We start from the raw sequence: 9060 nt of genomic DNA, 5'->3' as shown, positions 1-9060 counted from the left end.
ATCGCATCAGTGTTCGCTGGTCATCTCCTTAGTTTCTTGTGTTCCTTCTATTTTTGCAAGCTTCCTCTCCATTCTCCAAGCCATTCCTGCCCTATGAAGTCTGAAACACTTAACACACAGATCACTGCATCGAATGGGATAAAGGAGAGTTAAAATGTATAAATTAAAGGTCTCTAGGAAGCAAGTTTTCAACTATAAACAATACTAGGAAGGAATTATAAAATCATGCAATCCATATGAATAAGTAGGTAAAGACTTGATAAAACCACTCAATTAAACACAATATAAATCATAAAATAATGGTTTATGGCTGAGTCAAGAGCTAGTTTCACTGTATTCTTGGCACTCTTGTTACTCTTTCGTCTATTCTTATCTTGAACCTTTAGGTTTCTTAGCTCGCAAGTAATTCTTTTCCTCGAGCGATGCGCTTTTTATTTTGCGAAATTTGTTTACCCATTTTCCAAGGCTCCTAGTTTATTATATTCTTTCTACTATTATATGTATGTATTTTATTTTTAGAGGTCGTAGCGTCTCGCCACCTCTGTTTTACATCCTAGGTGTAAAACCCTATGTGGTAGGGTGTTACATTATGGTATCAGAGCAGTTCGTTCCTATTGAGCCTGAGGGACGGACTGACTATACTTCTAGGCATACTCCGGGTGTCTATACATGCTATATAGGGTATCTAACTGATATAAGTGGCATGAATGCTCATGAGCATGCATTTGGAATTGTGAAACACTAGACTCGCGATATTGAGACTGATCACCTTGATATCACTTATTTGGTGTGAACAGGAACCAAATGGCATCTCGTGGGCGTGGTCCTGGGCGTAATCGAGGTCGAGGACGGAGAGCTAATGAGGTGACCATACCGTTAGGTAGTTTGACTAATATCGTAACCGCAATGACGAGTGTTGTTGCTGCCATTGGTATTGTTGCTGCTGCGACCATCCGAGTGATGGATGGGATGGAACCACAAGCTGGAACTGGCAATGATGGTGATAATGAATATGAAGGTGAACATAATGTTCCGAATACATGGGAGCCAGTGGGTTATTCGGAGCAAGTTAACACGGGTCAGGCGACGGGAGAAAGCTCAAGGAGGACTGAGGCAGCAAGGAATAATCGTTGGGAATCCTTTACAAAGAAAAAGGGACATATTACACCTAGGAGCCAAAATTTCAAAAAGAATCGTTTTGTTGCTTCACATTCCCCGTGCCAGAACAATGACCGAAGGAACGACAACCGTTCGGATCTAAATTCAGAAGGGCAAACTAGTGCTCAACCGGATGACTTAAGGTGCTCAAGATGCAAGAAGTACCATCCAAACAGACCATGCAGGGCCGGATTAGGCGTATGTTACAAGTGCGGGAGACCAGGGCATATGTCTTGGAATTGTTCATACAGAGGAAGCCAGAATGCAACCGAATCCGATTTTTAGACCCGAGGTAATTATGAACCAGCAGTTGAATTTTTAACTTCCTTGCATACCATTGATATGTAATATTCGTTCGTGACGCATGACAAGTTTCAGTAATCATGAGGCCCAAGTCGATAATTATTCGAAAACTATTGGTTGTTGAGACGAAGTGATACTTAGCTAACCTAGAGGAGTGGTTAGGCTTTTGAAGGTTAAGGATTAAGTGAAGTAGTGGAAGCAGGTTGGACCGTATAGTGGAAGCAGGTTGGACCATATCTAAGTAATCAGGAGTGTTGAGGGCTACGCGGAGTTATTGTTCGGAATCTAGTGACGGTGAAACTTTGAGGAAGAGGAATAGAGCAAATTCAACCTTTAGCTATTAATTGTTAAGAGGAAAGTGAAGATGAAACCAAATCCCTATACGAGAAAGTTTCTAAGACAATTCTTGAAGGTGTGTCAGAACTTCCATTTCAGAGAGAAAGCGAGTTTGCGATAAGCTTAGTACCGGAAGCCGGATTAACTTCAATCGCACCACAAGCAAAGACATTATTATAATCGGTAGAATTTAAGTTTGAGTGAAAGGGAGTACTAGAAGAGGGAATCATCTAACCAACTATTTATTTGTGGGAAGCACTGGTTATGCCAGAGAATAAGGAAGAGAACGGCAGGAAGCCTTATGCAGAGAGAGGGTGCTAACGAACCTTCGCGACTCGATCTAATCCTTCTTTTGAAACCTACATTGACATTCTATCCGGAGCTCTTCCTAAATGGCTTGACTATCTTTCTAACTTTACTCCTTATGTGCATGAATTTTGTTTCTTCCAGGATGAGTCTGAGCTTGTCTTGGTATAAACGCGCAATCCTTGAATCTTATATGCTCGCTATGACTAGAGTTGCCCTTATTCGCAAACCATGTTCTTCAGAATCAGCTGAGACTTCTTTAACTCTATACACCCTGTTCTTTCTACCAAAGGTCTTTAATTTGAACTCTTTTCTTGAGATGCACCTAGGTTCCTCTCCTTGTGCATTCCATCATTTCGGTATAATCCTGATTAACCGTATACAAGATTTTCTTTCTAACTTATTACGAACACCGTTTGTAATGCTCATTCATTTTTCGAGCTTAATGTTCTTTTGAAAATTAACTCGAGCCCATATTAGTATCACGTATAAATTATAGCTGCAACTGTTGAGATGTTGATTCCTTAAGAGCAAGACTTTTGGACACGGAAGATGAAGCATGTAAGCGTGCACCGTCAAAAAGAGTTTTGGAGCTTTACATTCTTGCCGACCACAAAGCCTATGATTAGTTTAACGCGCTAGAAATACATCGGTTACATGGATACCCAAATATAAAGAGAGCTTTCGAACTCCAAGAGAAGGATTAACCCCAAATCCAGTAATCAGGATACCCGAACTTAGTTAACAACTCAGAAGTAGTGCGATACATTACCAGAGGGTTTAGGATACGTGTAAATACAACATCATGAAATGGTAATCGACGCCCTGAGTAAGAAGTTTCTAGGGAATGCTTGGATATAAATTTCAGAGGAAGGAAGGCTAGGTAAATTGGCACTTTAAATTGGATATCAAGGGTATAGCTAAAGGAGTCAAACTAAATCTATTGCGGTCTTAAAATGTAGCAAGGACGAAATGCTCGGGGCGTAAGAAGACGGTAAAGATCTACCGAAGATGTCGAAGCCTGGTAAACAAAAGGGAACTAAGAAGAGATTTATATGCCTAATGCCGAAATAGAGATCGTAGAGTCAAGGACTTAAGGAGTGCAATAACGGTGATAAGGAGCTACTAAGGGTGCTGAAGCCGGTTGAATCAAGAAGATGCCAAGAGAGGTTATGTGTCAAAATCGGAAGTCGAAATGAGAAACTGTTGTCCGAAGCTTACAAGAGAGGATTTTTGAAGTTACCTTGAGATTTATAAAACATATCACGAATCCAAAAGATACTTTGAGCAGCCAGAGTGAAGAACGAAGTGACAATCTATGTGATTACATGTTCAACGCATGGGAAAGAAAAGAGAGACCACTAGAAGCCGTGCGAAATGCTACAACCATCGAAGGTTCTACATTAAAGGTAAAAGAGAATAGCCATCAATTTTGTAGTAGATTGCCGAGGTCTAGGACAAAAGGTGATACTGTTAGGGAATCGTGAACCAAGTGACCAGACCCATTTTCCCTATCGAAGCAAACTACTTATTAGGGATATTAATAAGACTATACATCAGGAAGAAGGTGAGACTTCACAGTATGCTAAACACCTCTGAATTAATCAAAAACCGAAACGTCGAACGTCTTAGTTCCTGAATGTGATAGCCGAGACAACAGAGAAAAAGTTACACAAATTTGAGTTAGGATTCTCAATATGAAAGCCGACAAAAGAGATAGGCAGATCTAAGAAGAAGACTTCTCAAGTTGGAAGGAAGAAGATACCTATTTCTGAAGATTACTTCAACGAACTAGAATTAGATGAGCAATCAAGAACTATGAAGTTAAACCCCGCTAAGTTAGATCATTTCAATTTTTGGAGAATATTGATAGTTAGTGGCGTACCAAATAATTTTCTACTGTACCTTTTGAACCTATTCAACGTACTCCATATCTCGTAACTTCTGAAACACGCTTCTAAAACAAATTCATCTCTTACAACCTAAGCCAGTTTAAATGAAAGGAGATGGACGTTTCGAGTAACGGGGTCAGCTTCAAGAAACTCTGACTATACCGAAGGACTACCTACACCTCTTTTCAGATAACTGAATCTGAATTTTGAGCGCAAAATTCCTAATTAGGTAGGTAGGATGTAAACCCCGCTAAAATCCGTAAATAATTAGACAATAAATTGAATTTTAATTAGGAAAATTAAAAATGCAAAAATAATATCAAAATAGGATAGAGCTCTTTAAAACGAGAATTTTGACACTAATTTCAAAGAATTTGGCCCAAAATTGCGCCGAACGGGCCAAACCAGTCGAACCAGACCCGAACTAGGCCCGTGGGCCCAACCAACTTATTATATATAATGAACTGAAGCTTATTTTATTTCCTTCCAGCATGTAAAACACGCTGAGGATGCAAAGGAGGGGGAAGAACATGTGGTAAGCTTCCAAACCCTCACTCAATTTCATCTCTCAATAACTTTTGATCCGGAGTTCCGATTGACGAACCGTTTGTGACTACGCGTTCACCGCAACGAGCTCTACAAAACCCAAGGAACAATTTGGTAGGTAAATCACTATTTCCTTCTCAGCCAGCTTCCCCCAATTTTGAAAATTCATGAACAATTATGTTGAAAATTGTTCAATTTTGGTGTTTTAGGCTCGATTTAGCTTGTGGAGCTTACTAGATTTGAGTTGCTACGTGTGTGGGAGTGGTAAGGTATATATATGTGTGTATTAGGTACAAATTAAGCCCATATATATGCATTGGAAGTGAAAAGTGAGTGTTTGAAGGCTTATGGGTGATTGAAGCTTGGTTTGTGGCTGGTTTCTTTGAGCGTTGGGGGCTGTGTTCTTGCTTGTGAGGCTGCCTTAGATTGAATAAAGTGATCGGCCAAGGTATGGTTTAGGTTTCGCGTGTTTAATATGTAAGGTTGTGTGAAAACTAAGGCTAGTGCCTTATAGGATAAGTTGAAGTAGTTATATGCATTAAATGGTTAGCTTTATGATGATATTGGGTATATTAATGCTTGAGTTTGTGATGAAAAATTATGAGTATGAGATGTTGACATTGTTAGATATATATGTGCTTTTGGAATTGTTAAAGAAAGGTGGATGATGACACTGATATATGTTAATGGAATTTGGTGATTATGGCTTGTTGAGTTAGTTAAAGGTGATTTATGAGTGTTATTAATGGATGAAGGAAATAGGTTAATGAATTCTTGAAATGGAAGCTTATGGTTGGAAAGGGTGGATTTATGACTATTGCATGAGTTTTCTGTATTGGTGTGAATATGAATGTATTGGTGAATAGTATTAATGGAATAAGGCTTAATATATGGAAAATATGCAAATTTTGTGAGTGATGATAAGTAAGTTTGGCAAAAGTGGGGTTGGTATGTTTTTGGTAAAATGTGGATTTTAATGAACTTTGGAAGTCCATAACTTGCTCCTCAAATATTGGATGGAAATGTGATCTATTTTAAATGAAAGATGGTTTTACAAGCATTTAAACGATATCAATTTTGTGAAAAACGGAATTTTGTAGAGCAAGTTATGGACGTTAGAAAATTGGTGTATGAAACTGGATTAATGCAGGTTAAAAACTGGTTATGTAGCTTTCTGGGCATTCTGCATTTTGGGAAAACGTCCATCCACGCATACGCGTGGCGTGGCATTTTAGCGACGTATGCCCGAGAAGCCATGCGCGCGCGTGAAAAGCTAATACGCACGATCACGCGTACGCATGACTTGCTGTATGCTCCACGCGTACGCGTGGCATACGCGTACGTATGACTACTGCCTGCTGCAAAACTGGATTTTGGCTGTTTCATACCAAATTTCCACTTTTAAACCTTCATTTTCTCCCTTTTAGACTTAAGGTCTGGTACTAAGACCAATAGCTAGTTGAAGCTAGGAAAATAAGATAACTTGGGGGTGAAGTAAGTGGTAAAATAAGGAGTTTTATAAAGAAGATGAGAATGTTAAAGGAAGTTTAATGCCATGGCTTGATAAATGATGATATATTGATTATAAATATGAAATGGCTTATGAATGATATCTGAGATATGAGTTTCCCTGGGTAACAGAACTGTGGCTCGCCACCACGTGTTCCAGGTTGGATCTCGATACTCTGTTGACCCTACGTCGTAAGGGTGACCAGTCACGTATAAATTCTCGGGTATGGATAGCCCCAGTGAGTGATTTGAATGATATATGAATGTGAAATCTATGCATAGACTCATGGGGATGCGTGATGGGGGACAGTCTAAGGTTTTTGGACTTGTCGGGTTTGTTGGATAACCGACAGATGAGCCTCATCAGCCATAGGACAGGCATGCATCATGTGCATTTGTTTGTTTTGATTACTATGCATTATCTGAGATTGCCTAATTGAATATATATCCTGCTACCTGCTATCCTTGCTATTTGCACTATCTGCTTCTTACTTGTGAGTGAAATTGTTTGTTTGCTTGTCTCTGCATGATTTATGGATGGCGGAGGAACGGAGGAAGGGTGAAAAAGGTTTGTTAGTTATATTTGGTTTGAATTTGAGTAAGTTTAGGAATAGCTTAGATTACCTACCCCTAATTATGGCTTTTTCTTAGATTGCCTCTGGCATTCCCAGGACCTTATTTATTATACGCGTGGCACCTTAACCATGCTGAGAACCTCCGGTTCTGATCCCAAACTGTGTTGTTGTTTTCAGATGCAGGTTGAGAGGCTCCTCGCTAGGCGTCTGGATTTCCTGAAGCAGAGTAGTCTGGGATATTTTGGGTTTTCTGTTTACTTATATATGTATATATGTACTTAGCTTGCTCTCCAAGATACTTGATTATTTTGTTCCCCTTAGAGGTTACAGGAGGGCTAGGGTCCTTTTTCTATATTTTGGGATACTTATGTATATATATGTATATATTCTCCGGCCAGCCTTGGCTTCGCAGGTTGAGTCAGGGGCTAGTTATGCTGTTTCCTTGACTTTCCTTTACTCTCTTGTTTATCTTTATCATTTCCTATTAGGTTTCTTAGCACGCAAGTAATCCTATTTCTTGAACGTTGCGCTTTTCATTTTGTGATTTTTGTTTACCCATTCTTGGCACTCTTGTTACTCTTTCGTCTATTTTTATCTTGAACCTTTAGGTTTCTTAGCTCGCAAGTAATTCTTTTCCTCGAGCGATGCGCTTTTTCTTTTGCAAAATTTGTTTACCCGTTTTCCAAGGCTCCTAGTTTATTATATTATTTCTACTATTATATGTATGTATTTTATTTTTAGAGGTCGTAGCACCTCGCCACCTCTATTTTACATCCTAGGTGTAAAGCCCTGTGTGGTAGGGTGTTACAAAAGTCTCCCCTAATGTATGGAGGGGATCTGCGAAAAATTGATCCAACAACATATGGTCTTATCACAAACCCTATCCTTCTGGAGATCAACTCTTTTATGTCAAACAATATGGAGGCATGTGAGCTTCATATTTGTAATGGATGATTAGTAATCATGAAGTTTCATATTTGTAGTTAAGTATGTAAAGGAAATAGATAATGTAATAGTTGTTGGAATTGTAATGCATGTATTACAAAGTTATGGGTAGTTATTATGACTTTGGTTTTTTGTTAGAGCTTGTCATGTTATCAACCACTATATTTGGTGTACAAGTTTATGAAGGTTTTATATTGTTAATCGTAATTAAAATTGTTATGAAGGTTGTATATTGTCTAAATTTTACATTATCTATGAATTTTGTTAGGTTTTATTACGAAGATTAAAAAAAATAATTGAACTTGAACAAACTTATAGCCACGCTTTGAAAACGTCGCTATTCCATACAATAGCCACTTTTCTCCACGCTTTAAAGCGTAGCCATATCTCTAGCTACTGGCACGCTTTTAAAGCGTAGCCGTATCTAGCTACTGGCACGCTTTAAAAGAGTAGTCATATCTCTAGCTATTGGCACCCTTTAAAAGCGTAGCCATATCTCTCGTTATTGTCATACTTTAAAAGCGTAGCCGTATCTAACTACTGGCACACTTTAAAAGCATAGCCATATCCTCTCGCATACGGCCACGCTTAAAAGCGTGGCAATAGATAAAAGCGTGGCGACAAAAAAAGCGTGGCCATAGTCACCAAAAGCATTGCAATAGAGCAACCGGCATACTAGCAGATGTGACCCTTTCAAAAGCGTGCTGGTTGCTCAAATAGCGTAGCGAAAAAGCTATCTTTACGCTTTTTTTCACTTTTCGCCATGCTTTAAAAGCGTAGCAAAATTATGGTTTTCTTGTAGTGTACTATGATGCTATGTACACATGTTCTAAGTATTTTCATTAAATTGTAAGGTATACCAATTATGATGATTCTTTAATTATAAGCTTATAATTTTATGAATGATTTCATTTTATTTGAAATTTATTTTATTTCCTTTTTTATCAAAGATGTAATATATGATGAACGGATTCAATCAGTGGAGATCGAATATTGGATCTAAGTTTGAAGATTTGGAGATAGTGGTAATATTATTTTGCTTCAAGATGCTAAAAATGATTCATGTGCATTATGATTTCTTTTTTTTTTTTTGTCTATGCACATAATGATTTGATGAAAAGATAACAAAAAAAAACCCATCTATCTTCGCTAACGACCACAATTTTCCATTCTTAAATATTGTACGTGAAGATTGTGTTGCAAAATCCCTTATGTAATTAAACAAAATGTTTGTTAGTCTTTGCGTTGATAATATATTACCAATATCTCAAGTTATAAATAAAAGTCAAGTCATATAAATACATTCTTGTATCATGCATTAAAGTTATTTTAACAAAAAATAATTAAAATATACTGTGAATAGCGGGAACTTAATGTAATAGTTGGACTTGAAAATTTATTCTAAATTTTCATTAATTGCCTTTCATATTTGGCATGTTCATGTATTTTTTTTATCACGTAATATAGTTGCATGAGAAATATATGTAGAT

At 37.9% G+C, this 9060-nt stretch overlaps 1 pseudogene; it reads left to right on the top strand.

Moving 5' to 3' along the window:
- The window catches only part of LOC107615293, a 67130-nt pseudogene extending 59551 nt beyond the window's left edge, over nt 1–7579 (top strand).

This window comes from Arachis ipaensis, chromosome B09 (assembly GCF_000816755.2).
Source record: "Arachis ipaensis cultivar K30076 chromosome B09, Araip1.1, whole genome shotgun sequence".
In the NCBI taxonomy this organism is placed as follows: Eukaryota; Viridiplantae; Streptophyta; class Magnoliopsida; order Fabales; family Fabaceae; genus Arachis; species Arachis ipaensis.
This window is presented reverse-complemented; position numbering and strand designations above follow the sequence as displayed.